Below are 25,587 nucleotides of genomic sequence, written 5' to 3' on the forward strand. Positions count from 1 at the left end.
ACGATTCCATGCGTTGACCACTACCATCCATCACTCACTGCATCTCCACGTACCACACTGACTGCAGATAGTAATGTGGGTGGTAGGTAGCCTAGCGGTTACAGCGTTGGGCCAGTAACAGAAAGGTCGCTGGTTTGAATACCTGAGCTGACAAGATAGAAAATCTGTCTGTACCCCCATGTGCAAAGGCACTTAACCGTAATACGCTCCAGAGGCACTGTACTACTATGGCTGATCCTGTTAAACATGTGTCCAACTCATTCCACAGAGGGCTGAGTGTCTGAGTTTTCACTCCTCCCTTAGTAAGGAACTCCCCTCACCTGGTTGTCTAGGTCTTAATTGAAAGGAAAAACCAGCAGACACTAGGCCAGCGTTTCCCAAACTCAATACTTGGAACCCCAAAGGGTGCACGTTTTGGTTTTTGCCCTAACACTACACAGCTGATTCAAATGATCAAAGCTTGCTGGTTTGGGAAACCCTGCACTAGGCCCTCCATGGAATGAGTTGACACCTCTGCTGTAAAACAACACCTTTCACTGCACCTATCTGGTGAGACAAATTGTACTATAGATGTTTTTAGAAGTCTTTATTGGGTCTGTATTGCACTCCCACAGTCACACTACAACTGTTGCAGCTGGCTGGCTGTGATATCTTTGGTTTGGTAGTTATCCTCTGGATTACTCTGCGAGCTGAAACACACGAGAAACACAGTATGTTTCAGTAACAACCACCGATAATACTGAGGGCATAGGAATAAATACTCCAGAGAAGACCATGTTATGTGATATATCACAATTTACTGGTATCGTCCATAAAGTGTAGTATTGACCTTGGGCCCTTGATCCCGAGTGCGAACATGGAGCTTGTTGACAGTGGTCTCGGCCATCTCAGCCCTCTCCTCTGCATCGTCCAGTTCATGCTGGATCTTCCTGAACTTGGTCAGGCTGGAGTTGGCTTGTTCCTTCTGAGAGAAGACAGAGAGCAGGGAACTAGATCATACCACTGTAGGCCATTTGGAAACAGACCCACATTTCGTACAGTAACACAACAGTTGAAAGGAAAACTTGAAATGTTGTGGGGGACTTACCGCTTCCTCAGCCTGCCTCTTGTAGCTCTTCACCTTGGCCTGCAGCTTGTCTATGAGCTCCTGAGAACGGGCCCGGTTCTTACTGTCCTCCTCTGTCTGCAAGGACAAACACAAACAGCAGAGGGCAGCATGAAGCACTACATCACATCATAACACCTGACAGGCCAGGCAGCTCTTTCAATAAACAGTACATACAATCATGTGGTATGTTTCAGTACCTGGTTGGTGAGCTCTTTGATCCTCCTCTCATACTTGCGGACTCCATTCTGGAACTCCTGGCTCCTCTTCTGCTCAGATTCCAGCTCATTCTCCAGCTCTTTCACCTGTTGATGGGAGACTATCAGATCACTGATCTACACTCACCGTCCAATATTGGTGAACAACTTTAACCAAGTAAATGATGTAGCCTTGCACAAGCCTTGGCCGGAGCAGGTTGCCATTTATTGGGATGATTCATGTACTGGAGGCAGCTCTGCAGGGTAGTCACTACCTGGCACAGCCACAAAGTCATAAAATCTGATTTTAAACCTAACCCTAACAGTAGACACACTTTTAACCTCATGCCTAACCTTAAAATAAGACCAAAAATCACATTTTTGTTTACATGCATTTTTTCGGTAAATAGCCAAATTTGATTTTGACGCTGGCCCATCTAGTGGAAATCGCTCAGCTCTGCCACCAGGATAAGATTCATCCAAATAAACGCCAACCTGCCAAATTGGAGCGGCTCATAGAAGCAGCAGCTTATCTCCTGTTTCTGTAGTGCGAGGCAGCATGATGTACAAGTACACCCCCTGGATAGAACGCAGGTCTATCGCAGGGCCTTTCCCCCAATGCTGAGTGCTAAGCAGAGACACAATGGGTCCCACTTTTAGTCTTTACAGGACTGTAAAAATGGGTAAGGCCTAAATCGGTAAAGCAAAACCCTGAGCATGCTAATTGAGTCAACAATCTACTTACTTTGCACTCTCCTGATGAACAAATGGTGAATGAGAAAAGGGTGTGCTCTCTGGACTCTCACCTTGCCCTCCAGTTTCTGGATCCGTTTCTTGCCACCCTTGAGGGCGATCTGCTCAGCCTCATCCAGGCGGAGCTACAGGTCCTTGGTGGTGTGCTCCATGTTTTTCTTCATCCTCTCCAGGTGAGAGCTGGTGTCCTGCTCCTTCTTTAACTCCTCAGCCATCATGGCTGCCTGGACAATGACAGAGAGAAGAGTTTGACTGGTAATATGGTTCCAGGATCTATTGCAGTAATTATGCTGCAATAGTTTGTGTCGGGGGGCTAGGGTCTCTCCCTTACGTCAGTGATGGCCTTCTTGGCTTTCTCCTCTACATTGTGGCACTCATGCGAAGCCTCGTCCAACTCAGTGGACAGCGTAGACAGGTCACTCTCCAGCTTCTTTTTCTGGTTGATGAGCCCTGTGTTCTGGAAGTGCAGCAGGTTAACCCTCTCGGTGGACTCCAGCAGCTCGTGCTCGGCCAGTTCTGCTCCAGCAGGGCTCGGAGCTCCTCCACCTCTGCAGTCAGCAGGTTGTTCCTGCGCTCCGTCACCGCCATCTGCTCCTTCAGCTCCTCGTTCTGGCGCAGCGTCTCATCCAGCTCCAGCCGTAGGTCCTGGGGTTACAGAGGAGACAGACAGTGTTCAGTAGTAGCGCCGGGAGCTTGTCTAGCAGTAGTGCTGCCAACCCCCCGGACCACACATCGCCCCTGGAGCCATGTGTTCAAACCCAAACTGTGGGACTGCTATGTCCCTCTCCTTTATCGCCCCAATAAAATCAATGTGTCATACCTATACAAATGTAGGAGGAAGAAAATATACAAAGGAAGAAAAAAAAGCCAGTGTTCGGTACAGCACGCTATTGACATAACCCACCAGGCTAACGATCTGAAGGGTCAATGAGTCAAGTTGCTAACTTTAAATTGAATGAGTCTGAAGAGTTTGTTGCAGTGTAAACAAAGCATTGTAAAAACCAAATAAATATAAATACAAATCCTTTCTCTGGACATTTTACAACCGTTTGTCACATTGTCACCGAACCCATAAGTGAGTGTGGAGCTGTCAGACCAGCTGCTGAAGGACTTGCCTTGATCTGGACCTGCAGGTGGCGCAGTAGTTTCTGGGACTCAGCCTGTTGGCGTGGTTCAGCTGCACTTCCATCTCGTTCAGGTCCCCCTCCATCTTCCTCAGACGCACCGCCTCATTCCGGGACTTACACTCTGAGTCCAGGGTGGCCTGCATGGATTCCAAGGCTCGCTGGTGGTTTCGGCTTGGGGTGTGAGGGAGGAGAGGGGGAGGGCAAAAAATGAGGAGTTAACAAGGGAGGACATTCCTAGACATGGGCCTCTGATACTAAAAGGAGAGATCGCTACCAGTGCCTGTACAACCCCTGACATGTTTTTCTAACTGTATGGTGATTTAACCCACCGGAGGTTGTCGATTTCCTCATCCTTCTCCGCCAGCTTCCGGTCGATGTCGGCCTTGATCTGGTTGAGCTCCAGCAGCAGGAGTCTTACTCATGCTCCTCATGCTCCAAAGTGCCCTGTGAGAGAACAGCATATTATACAAACAAATACACACAATAGTTACAGTACAGCACACTTAAAGAGAGACAGAGAGAAAGAACAGAACAGTGACTTACCTCAACCTCCTCTAAGGCAGCCCTGGTTGATCTGATCAGACAAGTCAGCAATCTCCTCTGTAGGTGGAGGGAATAGGACAGTGGGGTTAGTGGAAAAAAGGCCTTTCAGTTTGCGTTTCCATACTATGTAAGATTGATGTGAAATTCTCAACTAATAAATCATTCATTTGAATATTATTTTATCATGACATATGGGGGTTTTGGGGGTAGAAATTAATTAGGCTATGATACAATTCAATGGCTCAACTCATGTAGCTTGGACCAGGACCAATGACTCAGTAGTCAGAGTTATTCCGATGTGTGTGACGTGGTCGTACCTTGGAGGTTCTTGTTCTCTCTCTCTTGGTGGTGTCCAGGTGGTCTAGGGCCTCTTCGTAGGAGTTCTTCAGCTTGAACAACTCAGGCTGCGGGACTCCTTCTGACAGCTCTCCAGCTCACACTGGCACTCCTCATACTTCTGCCTCCACTCAGCCAGCACCTGAAATTAGTAATTCACCTCATTAGCGATTCCATTGCCCCTGCCTGGATAACGTTTAGGTTCAAAACAACCTGAATTGCAATTTCTTCCACTGAGGTCATTCCAGTTGAGTTCCTTACTCAGCAACAGCATGTCATCAAGTTGACAGCATGTCTCTGTAATTTGCATTGCCCATGATAATCTCCAATTGCTCACCTTATCGAAGTTGCGCTGCTTCTTGTCAAGGGCGGCAGCTGCAGTGTTGGAGCGCTCCAGGTCCATCACTAGGTCCTCTGTCTCTGTCTGCAGCCGGTGCTTGGTCTTCTCCAGGGAGGAGCACTTGGCGTTGGACGCCTCCACAGACTCCTCAGCCTCCTGCAAACGTGTCACCAGCTTCTTCCTGTTGAATACATACATCTCACATTAATTAGATGTCACTTTTTTAGTTACTATACCAGGGTTGAAAACAGATGAGAGTGAAGAGTCATTGTATGTAGACCTTAGATGCCTCACTCACTTTGCCTCCTCCAGCTCCTCTGTCCTTTGGAAATGCGTCTGTCTCATACTTGGTCCTCCACTGGGCCACCTCAGCGTTGGCCTTGGACAGGCCCCGCTGCAGCTCAGACTTGGCCTCCTGCTCCTCATCATACTGCTCTCTCAGCAAGTCACAGTCGTGGTGGGAGGACTGGAGAGCATGGGCCAGTGCATTCCTCGCCTGAAGACAATGATAGTGGAGATAGCGCCAAGATGGTGGAAGGAGGAAAGGTCAGTCGTACGGTTAAGCACACCAACTAATACCGGGTGTACACTACACGACATTTAAAAAATCCAAACATCGCTGTTCCTCTCATATTAAATCATTATCTTTCCTGTAGTTTTTTGTCCTGCGTACATTCAACCATCTATATATGACGATGTGATTAGATTGTTAACGTAACTAGAATGAGCTGTGGCTCAAAGCAGCCTCATAAAAGTTTTCAGTCAGACATTTACGCTCGATTCACCGCTTTGGTTAAAGGCAAGTACAAACACATACTAGTGGTCATCGCTCCTGCTCGAGAGGCTACACATTCTGGGTGATGCAAAACAACATCATCATCTCTCTGGGCTCTTCTCTGGCAAGCTGTCATTGGCTATTGCTGATCACCATTCTCAAAACATGTCATTGCACAGCTCACACTACAAAAACGTTGCATATTTTGTGCCAATAAAATCAAACGTTTGACAATATCGGGACGTCTGGGCCTACTCAAAGACAGGATCGGTAGCCTTCCGATTGCGTCTCTAACCCGCTCACAATAAACGAACGTCGGTGACGGCCGCGCGACCCGAGTAGGCAACAACATGGAGATTTTGTCTCCGATCTCAAAAACTTGCCTGGGACAGCTAAATTGGTGCCAAAATCGTGTAGTGAACACTAGGCTTAAGTGGGCTATGATATTGAGATCTTTATACATTGTCATTTAGATACCAGTCTTATGCTGGCATCAGCACTCCACTATAGTATGGGGCTTCTGACTGGCCCTAGAACTGCCTCTAACCTTATTCTCCTCCTCCAGCTGCTTCTTGAGCTCCCCAGCATTTTGACTGAAGGAGTCCTTGGTGCGCTGCAGCAGAGTGACCAGGGCCTCCCAATCCTCCAGCTTTCTGCCGAACTCAGCTACAGGGGTGTTGGAGAGAGTGGGAGATCAGACAGGGAAGTCTTTTTTTAAACTGAACCCATGGCTTTACACATTCTGTCTCTATACTGCTCTAGGACAGGGCCTCACCACTGTCGGCCTGAGTGCGGGCTCTCTGGGTGTTGGTGTCATTGAGCTGCCTCTGGAGCTCCTCCACCTTGGCCTCGTCCTCGTTCATCTGGTCCTCATACAGACGACACATCTTCTCAGCGTTAGCCTGGGAATCCAAGTGGGATCAGCTGAAATAGTACCAGTGTGAGTGCATCTTTCTCTCTCTACCTTGCTCTTAGAGAGCCGCTCCACGTTGGACGCTAGGTCGTCCACCTCCATCTTGGCCTCGCCCCTCTCTTTCTCCAGCTTCTGTTTGATGCGCTGCAGGCTGTCGATCTGCTCCCCCAGCTCGGCTACGCTGTCGGCGTGTTTCTTCCTCAGCGCGGCTGCCGTAGCCTCGTGGTGCAGCATGGTCTCCTCCAGATCCCGCTGAATCTTCAAGATGTCTGACTCGCGCTTCTTGTTCATCTCGATCTGAGCGGAGGTGGCGCCCCCGGCCTCCTCCAGCCGCTCGCTGAGCTCCTCCAGCTCCCTGGCCACGTCGCCCCGCTGTTTCTCCAACTTGGCCCGGGATTCAGACTTCAGCTCCTCCTCTAGCTCCTCGATACGAGCCTGGGAGAAGACATGGGCATAGATGTAGAGATCAATGGACGCATTCAGCTTGTGGTCTGTGATCTTTGTAATGTACTGAGAAATGTGATAGTATTATATTATATTAACCAGAAATCGCTGTTAGTATTTCCAGACCCAGTATTCCATTCACACCTGTAACTCCTTGATCTTTTTCTGGGGCTGAACAGTCAAGGCTTGTTCATCCTCAATCTTAGTGCTAGTGTGGTTAATCTCAAAGTCCTTCCTGATTTGAAAGAAGATTCATATTTGATCAATAATCATGGAACTGATCAGGAGAACCCTTTGGAGAACCCATTTTGGTTCCAGGTAGAACCCATTTTACAGAGGGTTCTACATGGAACCCAAAAGGATTCTCCAAAGGGTTCTCCTATCACCCTTTTAGGTCCTAGATAGCACTTTTTTTCAAATAGTGTAGTTGCATATATCCAGGGGTGTGAGACACCATCCTTATTTTGAAAATCTTCAGCCTTTGGTTTTGGAACCAAAAAGGGTTCTACCTGGAACCAAAAAGGGTTCTCCTATGGGGACAGCTGAAGAATCCTTTTAGATACAAGACATTTTTGCAACCTGGTCAGGCACTTCCTGTCAGAGTTGTGAATGTGTGCCTGAGTGAGTACAGGGCCATGGTCAGGCAGGGTGTCGGGGGTAGCAGAGTGAATGGGGAGGTGGCTGTGGTATGAGTATGATTGCATTTCTGACATGACTCCATGCTCTGCCTCTCAAAGGTGAGTGTCTATGTGTTTATTTAGAAACTAAAGCCCTCTATCAAACAGCAGGCTTTAATCATCTGTCACCCGCCACATAACCCATCTATGTGCTTACTTAGAACTGCAGGCGCCTGGGACAAAAGAGGCCAAGGGCCACGGGGCAGGCGGGGGGGTTGTATTTTTAGGGTGGGCCCTTGCAGCTGCCACTTGGCACATGTCGCCACCTGGCTCTAAGGACACCGTCAGCATTGTTTAATTTAGGGAGAGCAGAGAGGGGAGAGGGGCCGGAACGGGACGGGTGGGGAGGAGTGTGTGTGAGGGAGGTAATGGGGTCAATATTACCGTGGGGGCCACACACATGCAGGGTAACCATACATGGACAAGCACACGCCTCACACACGCCGCTAACATTGCCCTTGCATACCACACATACTAGACCAGGACGATTCAACTGGCGGCCCGCGGGCCAGATGCAGCCGTGTATTAATTTATACTCGCCCTTTGATCAATTCTGAACATTTAATAAAAGTTCTGCAAAAAATTCCCTGCACAAATTTGACGTTCAGTACCAAAACGACAAGCACTATAGTGGTTGTCTATAGTGTTGTTTCTAGCATTTTTTTTAGAGGTTTCTAGCACCTCTGGCGTGTTGATTTATTTTTTCTTCATATGAATTTGGATCTAACAAAATATTATGACCCCATTCCTGAAAGCTATAACTCCAAGGAACACGTATGTATGTGCATTCTGTTTCCCTCTCTGAGACTCTAAGGACCCGTTAGAAGGGAGTGTGACAAAAAGTGCACCTAATGACAAAAGGGAAATTCATTCAAAGCATACTTCCTTCCGACTGGAATTTGGCACTACCTGATTTGGCATGTCTTTGTGTTATTTATTGAGATGCTTAGTTTTGGTGAGCGAGTGTTGCTCCTTTTCCTTTTCAATGATGATCAAATTCGGGGGGTTGCACCTCGACTCATGTTGGTTGAGCGCCCTCCTCCTTTCCTAACTACTATTAGTGACGTTTAATTTTAAGAAATGTGCTTTACTGGTGGTTGTGCGTTGCTTTTTTACAGTTCTTCCAAAGAATGTGGAATTGTCCGGCCCCTCTGGCAATAAACCTTTTTCTACATCTGGCCCGCATAAGAATATAGTTGAATAGCCCTGTACTACACCATGGGAGCGTGCACAAAGTTATAATATATCACAAACCGAAAGGGAGCAAATGATCATATTACTATTGAACCTGTTGGAGGAAGCAACTGGTGGAGGAGTTGGTTTGTTTATACTGATGTCTTCATCTTACTATGAATGGTTCCAAAAAAATACCATGATAAAATCTCTCTGGGTTTAAATGTTGGCCAAATACTCTCAGATCATAAGTACACCTAACTTCATTTTGGTACTCTACTAGAGCACTTGAAAGGATCAAATCAAATGAAGCCATGGTCCCTTACTTCCTGGTCATCATATTCTGGAGCTCCATCTTCATGATCTTGCCTCGGCTGACAGCCCGGAGCAGCGGTGAGGACTTTGGCCAGACACTCATCTCTCATCTCCTCCAGCAGCCCCAGCAGACCCACCTTAAAGAACACCTACAGGAGGAGAACACCCAGTCAGGAAGATCAAATACAACTTCATTTGCCTGTAGATAAAATGTGTGTTAATGTGATTCATTGACAAAACATCTAAATGTAAAGCCTCGGCCTCCTACCTTGGTGTGTCCAAATTTGTACTGGTGGTGGTCAATGTCTAGGGACCAGAGCAGTTTCTCTGTTGCTTTCCTGCTGTCCACAAACGTATCATCGGGGAAGGCATGTGGGTTCAGGAGTGATAGCTGTTAGTAAAAAAAAAAAAAAAAAAAAAACATTGTATTGTATGATTAATTCCAAATGTCTTTTTTATGTGTGTGTGTTGTGGGAATGAACGTGTGTTATCACACTCACCGCTGTTTGAACTCTGCGTATATGATGCGGTTTGGAAATCCCTTCCTGCATATCCTAATGCCCTCCAGCACACCGTTACAGCGAAGCTGGTGCAGCACCATGAAGGAATCCATGATCCCTGCAGAGGACCGGGGGAGAGGAGGTAATCAATCAGAGTAGAGGATGCTCTCTGGAGCACTTACAGTAAACAACATGTTCCTCATATTTCCTTGGCACTCAGACTTCCTTGGATCTCAGTTGAATGTTGTACTGTGGCGTACCTGGGGTCTTGGTCTCGTTGGGGATAAGGCAACGCACAAAGTGTGGCTGAGTGCAGCGAAGGTTAGTCATCAGCTTGTTCAGGTTCTCCTGCAGACAGAGAAGCACACATAACGGATGGAGAGAATGAAAACCTAAGCTAGCATTGACGACGGGAACATTGCTCAATGTAGGTTCAGTGTTTACAACATCAGCAAATATCTAAGTTATTGCAGCAGTTTATGAAAACAAATTCTCCCTCACTCTTTCAGTTATGGTGCACAGCTGTAGCTCTTCCATTGACTTCAGGGAGGATACAGTATGTGATGTTTATGAGAACGGAGCCAGCACAGACTTAAAGTGATGTTCATGTGATCATTTCCCTAAACATCACTGCAAGTCTTAACTGTCTCCTTCTCAGCACAGGATAGATGATCTCTCAATGTTGGTGCAGCTTCACTGCCTAACTTGCTATATCCTTTCTGTTTGTTTATTACACCTTAATGACTTGTATAGTTTTACTGTCTACTACAGTAGATAAAGTATAATCCAGCTGGATCACATTAGATTAGCTTGTGATATTGTCAATTTAGCCAGCATTTTGTTGATAGAGTAAATTGACACTCTCACCTCATACAGCTGTGACATGGTCTGGAAAGAGGCAGCCTTCTTCCTCTTCTCCTTTCCTCCAGTATTTTGGTCTGAGTCAGAGCCAATATAGTTTTCATAGAGGCACGACAGCAGCTTGTTGGAGGACTTCTGGAAGCCCACCACCACCGTCTCATTCAACAGGTCTTTGTTTTTGTCCAGCCACCCAATGACGTTGTATGGTACCTGGAGTGTCAGGATGAAGTCAACCGTTAACATACCTTCTAGATAATATTTTCACATACAGTACACGATAATTAGGAGGACACATCGTTTTCTGGTAAGAGGGGTATAGAAAAGGAGATACCACAATACTTTCAAATCCTGCTCGGGTTTTGAGTGAATATCACTAAGGATATTGATGGATTGAGAAGCTCATGTGGTTAAAAGTTGCTCTAACTACTGCCAAAAAAAATCCTAATGAAAGTTGTAAGTGAAAAATGAAACATTTGTTTCCTTTTCTACCTTCTGTGTTGTATATATATATTCATGATTGTCACGTTATTGGTTTGTTTCAATGGTAGTGTGATATTATACCATTCATACACGCTCAAAGTGGGCCTCATACATGCGCTTCTTATCGGGCCGCGGTTTCTGGAAGTTAGCTGACTTTCCAATGTGGTTGTCGTACATCTTGGCTTTAAAGCTGTTGTCTGTAGCCTTGGGGAACATGCACTCCTCTTCAAGGATGGACATGATCCCCAGGAGCCGAAGAAACAAAGCTCAACTAAACATACATATAGTGAATCTGAGATGCATCATGCAATCAAATATAATACAATACGTACAACAAATTCTGCAGGAACAAACACACATGCAGGATCCTATCATGAAACATATTAGCAAGCAAACACATCCTTGGGTTCAATACCTCATCCGAGGTGGGAAGTTCTTGTTCATTTCTAATGTTAGTGCAATGTCTTTGAGAAGTGGTAGCTCCCCATACCTTCTCTATGAGGTCAACGCAAGCCTGTAGGTCGAGTCCGAAGTCTATAAAGGTCCACTCAATGCCTTCCCGTTCGTACTCCTCCTGCTCCAGGATGAACATGTGGTGGTTGAAATACCGTTGCAGTTTCTCATTGGTGAAGTTGAGGCATAGCTGCTCAAAGCTGTTGAGCTGAAATGAAAGAGGGACAGGGGCTCGGAATAAGCATATCGAGTGGAATAAAAGCCTCAGATTGTAAGAATGCAAGAAGCACTTCAGATTTTAGTCTTGTGAAATGAATCTGAAAAAGAATGTTGATATTTACAGACCACACACCAAAAAATATGTGAAAGATCCAGGAAGAGAGTGAATTAAAACATTCTGTGAAAATTGTTGTGAGGAAAGACTTACATCAAAGATCTCAAAGCCAGCTACATCCAGCACTCCGATAAAGAACCGGCGAGGCAGGGATGTGTACAGGGTCTTGTTGATGCATCCCACCAGCCATTTGAACATAGGAAGTGGCTTTGGCCAGAACTCCGAAGGAATAGTTAACCTACAGCGTGCGCGCGCGCCCGCACAGACACACACACACACACGCACACGCACGCACACGCACGCACACGCACACACACGGATAACACTGTTGCTTGGATACCAGTTTCTAGAGTCTGCTGAATATATTGATCAATAGAGGATTAAGAAGCTATCCCTGCAGACATGCTCAGCACTGAGCTAAATGAACACAAATTAAGCTGAATTCACTTCAAGACAACTGAATATTTGTAGCCGTACAGATGCTGTTGAGTGCTGTGTCCTGACTGTGCGGTGGTGAGTCCTCACCTGTTCGACGCTCTGTCCCTTCACCACATACTCGTTCCCCCCCTTCACCCTAGGGTGCAGGAGCCCATTGAGGAGTTCAGCTGAACTGACTCCCATCAGGTAGGAGGCTTTGTCAGCACCTGGACAAACACAGGACATATACATGATGAAACACAAGCATAACACACTTGGTTGGAGGCTACAATGGAATTGGTCCTGATCTGCTCTTGATTATTAGTCTTAGACAGTCCACTTTTATGCAAAATCTCAAATTGGTAGTCCCCCTTACTTTCAGTGCCATCATTCTCTGCCTGCTCCTCGCGCTGCTTCTGCTTGAACTTCATGTTGCCGAAGTGCATGATTGCTCCCACTATCTTATAGCAGCCATACTTCTCATCAGGAGTGAACCCCAGGATGTCCATGGCATGCTGTGGAGAAACCAAGGGAAGTGATGTCATGACTCACCAAGGCTGATCAATGGAGCAAGTACATTTGACAAATTCCTTACTGATAGTTGGTCTAGCAGTAAGGAATAGCAGAGTTAGAGCTCTTACATCGGTGGCAATGAGCTCCCCTCCATCGTCCATGTTCTCCACATTGGTCATGCCATGAGAGCAGAAGTGGTAGTCGTACGGGTTGGTGGACACCAGCAGTATGTCTGTGGTCGAGACAATCTTTGTCAATCAAAACCCACGCAATTGGGTCACCTAACACTAACACTTTCTGGGTAGTATTGAAGTTAATCCTAATTTACCTAGAAGTTCTGGTTTCTTCTGGGACATGATCTGGTATTAGATATGATAGCTTCTCTCCCCAGGCTGCTGAAATATCACTCTTGATTTTTCCAGAAGATCTAAAGGAGAGAAAGAATGGGCATATCTTTAATTTCATCACACCCTGAAAATTATGTTTTCGAGAAACTTGTGTGCAAAGTTTTGCACTTTATGCAGGTGTTATGAGCTCATCCCATTTTGCTTTTTGATGGTACTCACATATATCAATATCTGCAGAGGCTAGTTTCCCTGTGGGCCCAAAGTGGATCCTGATGAACTGTAGGAGTGGTGCAGAGTAAACAGTAACAATCACATAAAGCAGATGGCGTATAATCAACCAACTAATTTATGCTATTGCCATCCATTTTTCAAAAGCTTTCATTCATTTTGGATACTCACAAAACGGGACGAGTTGTCGTTCCTCAGCGTTTTGGCATTGCCAAATGCCTCCATGGCGGGGTTAGCCTCAATGATCTGGTCCTCCAAGGTGCCCTGGCAGAGAAGCAAGACAAGTACAGGACTAACACTGAGTCACAACTAGACAGAACTGCTTTTAGGGATCACGCTGGAGTTGATCAAGCCTGGCCTGAGAACAATACAAAATATACTTTACATATTTCTGAGCACCTCCAAGATGTATGATACCTACTAATGGTCTTGTTACATAAGACAAACATGAAAATAGGAAGGTTGGTCAGGGAGGATGGATGTGCGTAATCTGTAACAGTCTAGCACAGGGGTTGTCAAACTTTTTAGGGACCGGGACCCCATTTGTGATAGCAAATTCATCAGGGATACCCCTCATAATCAGAACATAACTCAAGTGAGATAGAAATAGCATACAAAGAGTTTTACTTTGACTTCGGCAGGGCATAGCCGGACAAACCAAGTCTCAGACCTTAGGAAGGAACATTTTAAAGGCCCGCCACTTAGCAACAGAGAGAAGATGTTGCAGTTTTCAAGCAAATTTCCAGCAATTCTACACATTTTGTCAAGTGTCAGAGATTTTTTGTTGTTGCAGCTTTAAAGATAATATCCTGCAGTTCAACATGTTTTTCCATGAGGCAGAGAGAAAACTTTGCAGATATCAAGATTAAATTAGAGTGCATTTATGCTTAAAAAAACACATTTTGGGGAATACAAGAAGTATTAAGTTGAAAATTGTTATATTTGGTGGAGTATTGTGGAAATCAATATCACTGTGATCCTCCCAGACCCATATAGCCCAGGGTTTAGAACATAAATTGTAGATTAATATTATAAAGTATTGTATTACACCCTCTAAACTTATTCTACCGATCCCTTGGCCAACATGTGTTTAATCTGTTGTTGTTGTTAGTAATAATCATAATGTTTTATATATATACAATGCATTCGGAAAGTATTCAGACTCCTTGACTTTTTCCACAATTTGTTACGTTACAGCCTTATTCTAAAATGGATTTTAAAAAAAATCCTCATCAATCTACATACAATACCCCATAATGACAAAGCAAAAACTGTTTTTTATAAATGTTTGTGAATGTATTAAAGAATAAAACTTAAATATCACATTTACATAAGTATTCAGACCTTTCCAAATCATGTCCAATCAATTGAATTTACCACAGATGGACTCCAATCAAGTTGTAGAAACATCTCAAGGATGATCAATGGAAACAGGATGCACCTGAGCTCAATTTTGAGTCTCATACCAAAGGGTCTGAATACTTAGGTAAACAAAGTATTTCTGTTTTAACATTTTTATACATTTGCAAACATTTCTTAAAACCTGTTTTTGCATTGTCATTATAGGGCATTGTGTGTAGATTGATGAGGAAAAATAATAATATAATACATTTTAGAATAAGGCTGTAACATAACAAAATGTGGAAAAAGGGAAGGGGTCTGAATGCTTTCCAAATGCACTGTATATATTTTGAGATCTGGCCGCGGACCCCACATTGAGAACCCCTGGTCTAGCAATCCAAAGGTTGCATGTTCGAGTCGCGTCGGGGATAACTGTATAACTTTAGCTAACCCTTCCCCTGACCCTTACTCTAAACTTAGCCCAATTCATCTAACCTACTTCGTAAATTCCCCTAACCTTTGTCGTTTTAGTTCTCTTAACCTTTGTCTTAGTTCCCTAAACCGCCAACGTAAATTCTCCCGTAATTCTCTTTTGTTATGATGCAACAAGCAACTTGGTCTCAGTTAAAGACGTGCAAAATTCTATATGTCCTCTAAGATGTATGATAAGTTACATCATCCAATCCGCATGCTATTGTACGGTAAGCTGTATGATGCGTCCTCTAATTTGTAGGATATTGTACGACCGCTATTCCATTCATAATGTAACATAACGTAACATATCATACTAAATGGAGTATCACGGATTTACATACAGAATAATAAGAATTGCCCTGAGACCACATTGGTTGATCATGATGTCATTTACTTACCCCTGTTTTGGTTGCAGGACCCTGTTTTGAGGGAAGAGGTTGAGATCATTGTAAATGTATTATGCTCTTTCTGAACTCTTTCACAGTCAATAAAGAAAATTACAGCAACATTTCATATACTGAGGAGGTAGACAAGGATACAATTTAGTGCTGAATACCTTGTTTATTCTAAAGTAAATAAAAAGACTTTGTGTCTAGAGAGAAATAATGGAGTGCACATTGAGCAACAAGGACGAAAAATGTAGAAAAATCTTTACAAGGAAAATCTAAATGAAAAATCAAAATGGGATTGAGAGGAAAATCTAAATGGTGGGGCTGTAATGGTGTTAATAACAACAGAACGTTTCAAAAATGTAAAGATATAAGACTTGAATGAATGAAAAAAATTAAGATAAAAAAATTAGAAAGAGAACAAGCAATAACAAGAGCGCTGCATACATGACAAACATTGGTAGACTTTGAGCCACAAAGGACAGTAAAAATTTATATTAACATTCACTGTTTTGATGCTGAATGACGGAATATGACCAAGAAGTCATAAAGGGAAAGGGTAAACATTTAGCGAGTCCCAAACACCCCAAAAAAATGTAAAAGGGGGAGGGAAAAACATCTGGAATGCCATATTGGCCTTACTCCTTTTTTAGCAGCTGCTACCCAAGAGCTGCTACAATGGCAAAATACTTTATGACACGTTTCATGTTGACAGTTTTGCCAGCACCGGATTCTCCGCTATAGGAGTGTGGGAAAAGTATAGATAAGAAAGGAAATGTGTAGATAAAACAGGTAAAAAATGCACAAATCAAGAAAATTAGACTATAAACTGCAGCCAAGCACAAAATACCAGAATGTTCTCTCTGAAAGAAAAAAATTGTACCAAAATCTTTAGTCCCCCCAAAAAACAACTCCTGTTTCGACATCTTGAGTTATAGAACAACAAAAAAATAGAATATTGTTTTATATACACATTTTAAAACAGTGGCTGTGTTTGGATGGCCTAGAATACATTATGATTGCTCATACAGAGGCCAACGTCCCAAGTTGTTCTTCTTGTTTTTGCTAGTAGTGTATGAAACAACAGCAGACGGTAGGGTATCACAGTGATTAGAGCACAGTTTTCTGAGATGGATTTGGGTTTTTACTTACGTGATGAGCGTGGACTGATTCTCGCGATCTGTGTAGATATCATAAAGAGTGGACTGTTAGAAAAGGCTTGTGTAATAGTAGTAGTACTACGTCAACTTGTATTTTGGTGAAGCTCTACTTAAGTCACGTCCTATTCCATTACTGTCTGGAGTTTGTGTGCACTATCATGACTTCTAGTGGCAAGCATCAGGTTTCTGACAACATGGAGGAGTGTGAGTATTATTTGTGCTGAGTGACTCACTGCGCAGCATGTCATTGTAGGCATTGTCTGTGATGGCGTAGACGTGGGGCGGGACCTCTGCGCGCCTTTGTAGGCAGCGACAACAGGGGAGGTGTAGACAGGCAGCCATTTGCATGGGTTCACTGTCACACAGAACAGCCCAGAGTAGGTCTGTGGAGAGAGAATTGAGTAAGGCAATTCATCATACCTGGGCTATAGTTTCAACACCTCTGACATACTGTTTAATCAAGTTGTTCCCCAAAAGACCCAACTGAGCAATAATAGAAGGATGAGGGGCACTAACTGACAGTCTCATTTCATATGGACTAAAAACAGACTGACTTGTGGTTCTGGCTACTCAGGGATCCCAGGAAGTGCATGGAACAACTGTCCCACCCCGCCATTGCCCCTGTGGGGTCACTCACGTAGATTATCCATGCGGCGTAGCGCCTGCGCAGATTGAAGAGCACAGAGGCCTCGTTGAGGTGTGTCAGCATGGCCATATCCTCTATCCTGTGAAACTTAGGAGGATTTATCTGCTGGATGTCCTCCTGCTTCACTGTAAGAGACTAGAGTTGGGGAGAGGAAGGAGGAAGAGGCGACAGTGAGACTGGGGCCTTGGGCAAGGAAATCTGTGGTCAAATATATTCTGCTTCTGTTGTCTTATCATATTCAGTCACTACAAACCTATATTCCATTGTATTCTTAAAAACTATTCATAATAACGTATCAGAATAAATTATTATATTATACTTATTATGAATATTTAATTATTTTATTTAGTATTTAACTATCTATAAACACTTGCAAAGAAATGACCCACTGGGCACAGATGCCAGTTCAACTTCTAGATTTGATTTACATTTAGTTGAGTTGTCAACTAACGTGAATTCAAAGTGAAATCAACAAAACAATACATGTTATTTGACTTAGGTTAAAAGGTGGGTGAAAAAAATACGAAATTCCCTTATGTTGATGACTTTTTGCAAATCCAATCAGTTTTCCCACATTGTCTCACACACACATATATATATATATATATATATATATATATATATATATATTAAAGACGTGGAAACAACGTTGATTCAACCAGTTTTTGCACAGTGAGGAGGTAATGCATAGTCATATTTTGTAAACCTGAGTAAATGGTTGTGTCAAATCCCTGAGCGCGGCACTCACCCTTCTATCTTTGGTCTCAACGATGACTTGGTCTCCGTTGAGCTCCTTGATCTTAACCTCAATGTAAGCCTCCTTTTCGTCTGGAACCCAAGCTCGCTTTTTACCATCAAACGCGATGGTCTTCGCAGCCAGCAACTCCAGGTCAGTTTTGCATAGAAAAGGACCAGCCTCTCCGAACTCATTCGCATCAAAGCGGGACAATACCGCAATGGCAACTCCACACGCCGACGAAGCACCGACAGGACAGACGATTTCTCAAACTCCTTGTAAAAGAGAGGAACATTTACTTTGCATTCTTTTGTTTTCTTATTACGGTTCACATTTAAGTGAATCAACGTTTTCCTCATTCATAAAAAGTTTAGTTTGGACAAACGTAGGAATGAAACATCACCAAACCAAAAACGCACTCAAAGAACAACATTTACGATTCGTGCGTAATGTAGTGAGTAAATCCATTGTTGACAATAAATGACAACACAGTTTAGGCAGCACAGAAATAGCAAGACATTTTTCAGCAAGAATTAAAAATGTTTAAAAAAAAAGTATAAAAAACCACACATGGGTATGGCGCTGGTGCGTAAAGGCGTGTAATGATGTAAAACCCCAAAACCAGATGAGTTGTAAGTTGTAAACTGACCTCAAACAGGGTCCTGCAACGGGATGACTATTTGGAACAGTGTGTGCGCTTTTTATTGTCTTTCTCAAGGTCACGGTCAGAGTAGCTTAGTCCCTAATTAGCATATGCCACCTCCTCCATCGCCTATTGGTCGTGACCGCGTGTCTCAATTGACACAAAAGGAAAGCAAGGTTTTTATCTCAAGCTGGCTATTTTTACAGTAACAATTTATGTAGGGTACACATTGTGAAGGGGTAAACATAATTATAATATGATTGAACTGCTTTTATAAACTTTGGTGTCACTGTCAGCTGTGGAACGATCCACTATCTAGTCGACAACCATGCAGAATGAAAAATACGTAATTGCCTCTAACTAGACTGAAACACAATACATTTGACTGATACGCCGTTTAAGTTGCCCACGAATTTATTAACATAAGGGGTTTAAAAAGTTCAAATACCGTTGTGACCAGATAGGTCTATAAAGTGTCATCCTGACATATATTCTAAATAACTGTCTTATTACACAAGGGAGTTTACTATGAAATAGTTTATTCACAATTATTTACACTTATTATTGCCTGTGAATGCAATTGTCCGGTATATTTTACAAAATACTTCACACATCATTATATGTAGTAGCTTATTAAATCTATTTGTTGAGACTAAAACCTGTCTAGTGTCACTTTCGTCCTCAATGAAAATACCAAGTGTTATCTTGTTCTCTATAATAAAAGTTCCTGAAAAGCTCAAGTCTGCACAGCGCAACATGAAGTGAATGAGACGCCCATGTGCTCACTCTGTCCCTGAGTAATTGCCCAGGCGGCTTCTTTGTTGTGAGGAGCCAACAGGGGTGTCTGCCATTGTGTGTGGCCACAGGAGGATGCAACCTTAGAAGAGATTATTTCAGTAGCCCATCTGTGTGACATTAAACATGCTCTATAAATACATCACACAATATTAATAGAGACAAACGGCTCTCTGTTTGAACATGGTGGCGGACAGTACATCTACATTCTCCACGTGGAAGATACTGACACACTGAAGATGTTTGAGCAATGTATTGATGAAATAGCAAAGCAGTAATATTTTGGTAACAAGTTATATTGGTGTTCTGTCATAATGTCTACACAAGGGGGTTATAAATGACTTATGCAAAGATAATGGCACATTGCCAGTACTCCATATTGTGAAAGTGAAATATCTCAACTCCAGAGAACTCTACTGTGGTAAATGTGAAAGGAAAACTACTTGTGTGCTTTAGTCTATGAACGTTATGAGTCTTATTATTAGGACGGTGCCTCTCAAATTCTGGCCCCAGTGGACCTGACCTTCAGTCCAGAGGAGCAGAGGAGGAGATGGTGCCTTGTATGAGTGCATAGAGGGGGGTGGGTTCAAAGTGTCCCAGAATAGACAAAGCCAGAGTCCAGCATTCCTGATTGAAAGATTCACTGTTGGAAAGATCTATTGTTGAACAGGCACAGTAGCACACTTTCATGTTCCAGTGCTGTAGCCACAGCAGTACTGAAGCAGTGGCCGAAATGCGATTGGGATTCATTTGTAATTTCCTCAGCTGAAGAGACAGTACAAACAGAGAGAATACACAAATTAGAGGATTATAATGTTCGGTAACACTTTATTTGAAAGGTCCATTATAAACCATTCATAAGGCATTAATACATTGTGTGTTCATCATTTATTAATCCTTACTCCTACATTAATATACCATTTACTAATCAATAGTAAAGTATTTTTGCAGTCCCTAATCTAAAGTGAGTGCTATTTGTACTTTAAAACAAATACTTTATAAATGTTTTGATTGACCAGTGTAATTTCTCACAAAAAGATGGGCATGCCATTGATAGACATTCCTACACTACCTGGCAAAAGATTAATCACACAACACAGGATGTTTAAGGAACTTCATACACATACAATTGAAGTCGGAAGTTTACATACACCTTAGCCAAATACATTTAAACTCAGTTTTTCACAATTCCTGACATTTAATCCTAGTAAAAATTCCCTGTCTTAGGTCAGTTAGGATCACCACGTTATTTTAAGAATGTGAAATGTCAGAATAATAGTAGAGAGAATTATTTATTTCAGCTTTTATTTCTTTCATCACATTCCCAGTGGGTCAGAAGTTTACATACACTCAATTAGTATTTGGTAGCATTGCCTTTAAATTGTTTAACTTGGGTCAAACGTTTCGGGAAGCCTTCCACAAGCTTCCCACAATAAGTTGGGTGAATTTTGGCCCATTCCTCCTGACAGAGCTGGTGTAACTGACTCAAGCTTGAATGCCTACTTGCTCGCACACGCTTTTTCAGTTCTGCCCACAAATTTTCTATGGAATTGAGGTCAGGGCTTTGTGATAGCCACTCCAATACCTTTACTTTGTTGTCCTCAAGTCATTTTGCCACAACTTTGGAAGTATGCTTGGGGTCATTGTCCATTTGGAAGACCCATTTGCGACCAAGCTTTAACTTCCGGACTGATGTCTTGAGATGTTGCTTCAACATAGCCACATAATCATCCTGCCTCATGATGCCATCTATTTTGTGAAGTGCACCAGTCCGCCCTGCAGCAAAGCACCCCTACAACATGATGCTGCCACTCCCGGGCTTCACGGTTGGGATGGTGTTCTTCGGGCTTGCAAGCCTCCCCGTTTTTCCTCCAAACATAACAATGGTCATTATGACCAAACGGTTCTATTTCTGTTTCATCAGACCAGAGGACATTTCTCCAAAAAGTACGATCTTCGTCCCCATGTGCAGTTGCACACCGTAGTCCGGCTTTTTTATGGCAGTTATGGAGCAGTGGCTTCTTCCTTGCTGAGCGGCCATTCAGGTTATGGCGATATAGGACTCGTTTTACTGTGGATATAGATAGTTTTGTACCTGTTTCCTCCAGCATCTTCACAAGGTCCTTTGCTGTTGTTCTGGGATTGATTTGCACTTTTCGCACCAAAGTACATTTATCTCTAGGAGACAGAATGCATTTCATTCCTAAGCGGTATGACAGCTGAGTGCATGGTGTTTATACTTGCGTACTATTGTTTGTACAGATGAACGTGGTACCTTCAGGCGTTTGGAAATTGCTCCCAAGGATGAACCAGACTTTTGGAGGTGTACAATGTTTTTGAGGTCTTGGCTGATTTGTTTTGATTTCCCCATGATGACAAGCAGAGGCACTGAGTTTGAAGGTAGGCCATGAAATACATCTACAGGTACACCTCCAATTGACTCAAATGATGTCAATTAGCCTATCAGAAGCTTCTAAAGCCATGACATATTTTTCAGGAATTTTCCAAGCTGTAGTGTATATAAACTTCTAACCCACGGGAATTGTGATACAGTGAGTTATAAGTGAAATAATATGTCTGTAAACAATTGTTTGAAAAATGACTTGTGTCATGCACAAAGTAGATGTCCTAACCGACTTGCCAAAACTATAGTTTGTTAACAAGAAATTTGTGGAGTGTTTGAAAAACAAGTTTTAATGACTCCAACCTAAGTGCATGTAAACTTCCGACTTCAACTGTTTGTGAATAATTAGCTTACTAACATTTACAAATGTGGGAGTGATGATTAATAAATGGTGAGCAAATGGTTTGTAAATGCCTTATAAGTGTTCTTATGTGTTAGAGTGCAGGACTCAATAGTGACGATAGGGGAAAACAATGTCCTCCATGGAAATCTTGGTTTAAGAGGCAGCCATCTTCGTTAATGGCATTATCTCCTGCTGTGGCAGGGCGAGAGGTGTTGCGTCGATGGCTGAAACGTTCTTGGGCATCAGTTAGATATAGCAGGCCAGAGCTATTTCAGGACAAGGGGCACTTCAGAGTAGTGGTGGCTGTGTTATGTACTGTGTCACTTGCTCTGCAGTTAAAAAAGCTGACATGCCGATAACACATGAGAGGGGATGAATCCCCAAAGTCCACCAGTGTTGCTTTAAAATAAATCCACACGGTAGTGTAGTATGGACCCACCCAGCACGTCCCTCTGTAGTGCCACACTGCATCCCACTGCAACAGCTGAGTCCTGAAAACAACAGCTCTCCTTACATCCTGAAAATACTCTACCAAAATCATTTGGGAGGTTGTATGAAGTGAAGGCCCTCTCAATGCCCATATTTTGATTATTCCACATACGGTAGACTGTATGCTGTGGGTTTACTGGCCCAACAGTAAGTTGATCCCAATGTGGAGAGCCAGTGTAGTCATCTGGGACATCACGACAAGACCTGAATCCCAGGAAGCTCTGAAGGGTCACAGTTGTTTTAGATCTTCATTCACAGAATACCATGTGGCTTAGACAGAGAGATCGAAAGAGATGGAGATTTACGAGTGCATTGCATCCAGCAGTGTTAAACACCACACGTGCATGCTCTCATGCTCTCCCTCTCTCTCTCTCCCTCTCTCTCTCTCCACCTCACACATGCACACAATAACAAAAGTAAGACCCGTTGCTCCGCTCTTACCCCCTTTCAAATCAAATCAAATTGTTTTTGTCACATGCGCCGAATACAACAGGTGTAGACCTTACAGTGGAATGCTGAATACAAGCCCTTAACCAACAATGCAGTTTTAAGAAAAATATTAAGTAAAAAATAGATAATAAAAATATAAAATAATTAAAGAGCAGCAGTAAAAGGACAGTAGCAAGGCTATATACAGGGGGGGGGGTACCGGTACAGAGTCAATGTGCAGGGGGCACAGGTTAGTTAAGGTAATTGAGGTAATATGTACATGTAGGTAGAATTAAAGTGACTATGCATAGATAATAAACAGAGTAGCAGCAGCGTAAAAGAGGAGGTGAGGGGTGGCAACGACAATGCAAATAGTCTGGGTGGCCATTTGATTAGCTGTTCAGGGGTCTTATGGCTTGGGGGTAGAAGCTGTTAAGAAGCTTTTGGACCTAGACTTGGTGCTCCGGTACCACTTGCCGTGCGGTAGCAGAAAGAACAGTCCATGACTACAGTCTTGCTCCCAGACAAATTAAACAGCTTCTTTGCTCGCTTTGAGAACAATACAGTGCCACTGACACGCCCCGCTACCAAAGCCTGTGGGTTCTCCTTCTCCATGGTCAACGTGAATAAAACATATAAACGTATTGACCCTCGCAAGGCTGCCTGCCCAGATGGCATTCCTAGCCGCACCTCAGAGCATGCGCAGACCAACTGGCTGGTGTGTTTATGGACATATTCAACCAATCCCTATCCCAGTCTGTTGTCCCCACATGCTTCAAGATGGCCACCATTGTTCCTGTTGCCAAGAAAGCTAAGGTAACTGAACTAAATGACTATTGACCCATTGCACTCACTTCTGTCATCATGAAGTGCTTTGAGAGACTAGTCAAGGATCATATCACCTCCACCCTACTTGATACCCTAGACCCACTCCAATTTGCTTACCGCCCCAAAAGGTCCACTGACGATGCAATCGCCCTCACACTGCACACTGCCCTATCCATCTGGACAAGAGGAATACCTACAGTTGAAGTCAGAAGTTTACATACACTTAGGTTGGAGTCATTAAAACTTGTTTTTCAACCACTCCACAAATTTCTTGTCAAAAACTATAGTTTTGGCAAGTCGGTTAGGACATCTACTTTGTGCATGACACAAGTCATTTTTCCAACAATTGTTTACAGACAGATTATTTCACTTATAGTTCACTGTATCACAATTCCAATGGGTCAGAAGTTTACATACACTAAGTTGACTGTGCCTTTAAACAGCTTCGAAAATTCCAGAAAATTACATTATGGCTTTAGAAGCTTCTGACAGGCTAATTGACATCATTTGAGTCAATTGGAGGTGTACTTGTGGATGTATTTCGAGGCCTACCTTCAAACTCAGTGCCTCTTTGCTTGACATCATGAGAAAATCTAAAGAAATCAGCCAAGACCTCATAAAAACATTGTACACCTCCACAAGTCTGGTTCATCCTTGGGAGCAATTTCCAAATGCCTGAAGGTACCACGTTCATCTGTACAAACGATAGTACGCAAGTATAAACACCATGGGACCACGCAGCTGTCATACCGCTCAGGAAGGAGACGCGTTCTGTCTCCTAGCAAAAGACCTTGTGAAGATGCTGGAGGAAACAGGTACAAAAGTATCTATATCCACAGTAAAACAGGTCCTATATTGAGATAACCTGAAAAGCCGCTCAGCAAGGAAGAAGCCACTGCCCCCAAAACCGCCATAAAAAAGCCAGACTACGGTGTGCAACTGCACATGGGGACAAAGATCGTACATTTTGGAGAAATGTCCTCTGGTCTGATGAAATAAAAATAGAACTGTTTGGCCAGAATGACCATCGTTATGTTTTGGAGGAAAAAGGGGGAGGCTTGCAAGCCAAAGAACACCTGCCCAACCATGAAGCATCATGTTGTGGGTGTGCTTTGCTGCAGGAGGGACTTCTGCACTTCACAAAATAGATGGCATCATGAGGACAGAAATTATATGGATATATTGAAGCAACATCTCAAGACATCAGTCAGGAAGTTAAAGCTTGGTTGCAAATGGGTCTTCTAAATGGACAATGACCCCAAGCATACTTCCAAAGTTGTGGCAAAATGGCTTAAGGACAACAAAATCAAGGTTTTGGAGCAGCCATCACAAAGCCCAGTTACACCAGCTCTGTCAGGAGGAATGGGCCAAAATTCACCCAACTTATTGTGGGAAGCTTGTGGAAGGCTTCCCGAAACATTTGACCCAAGTTAAACAATTTAAAGGCAATGCTACCAAATACTAATTGAGTGTATGTAAACTTCTGACCCACTGGGAATGTGATGAAAGAAATAAAAGCTGAAATAAATAATTCTCTCTACTATTATTCTGACATTTCACATTATTAAAATAAATTGGTGATCCTAACTGGCCTAAGACAGGTCAGACAGGTTTTTACTAGGATTAAATGTCAGGAATTGTGAAAAACTGAGATTAAATGTATTTGGCTAAGGCGTATGTAAACTTCCGACTTCAACTGTATGTAAGAATGCTATTCATTGACTACAGCTCAGTATTTAACACCACAGTACCCTCCAAACTCGTCATTAAGCTCGAGACCCTGGGTCTCGACCCCGCCCTGTGCAACTGGGTCCTGGACTTTCTGACGGGCCGCCCCCAAGTGTTGAAGGTAGGAAACAACATCTCCACCCCGCAGATCCTCAACACAAGGGTGTGTTCTTATCCCTCTCCTTTCACTCCCTGTTCACCCACGACTGTGTGGCCATGCACGCCTCCAACTCAATCATCAGGTTTGTAGACGACACTACAGTGGTAGGCCTTATTACCAACAACGACGAGAGAGCCTACAAGGAGGAGGTGAGGGCCCTCAGAGTGTGGTGTCAGGAAAATAACCTCTCA

At 43.4% G+C, this 25,587-nt stretch overlaps 1 pseudogene; it reads right to left on the reverse strand.

Moving 5' to 3' along the window:
- Positions 1-571: 571 nt before the first annotated feature.
- LOC115150830 (myosin heavy chain, cardiac muscle isoform-like) lies at positions 572-17,844 on the reverse strand (annotated as a pseudogene).
- Positions 17,845-25,587: the final 7,743 nt, after the last annotated feature.

The sequence above is a fragment of the Salmo trutta genome, chromosome 16, assembly GCF_901001165.1.
Source record: "Salmo trutta chromosome 16, fSalTru1.1, whole genome shotgun sequence".
NCBI lineage: Eukaryota > Metazoa > Chordata > Actinopteri > Salmoniformes > Salmonidae > Salmo > Salmo trutta.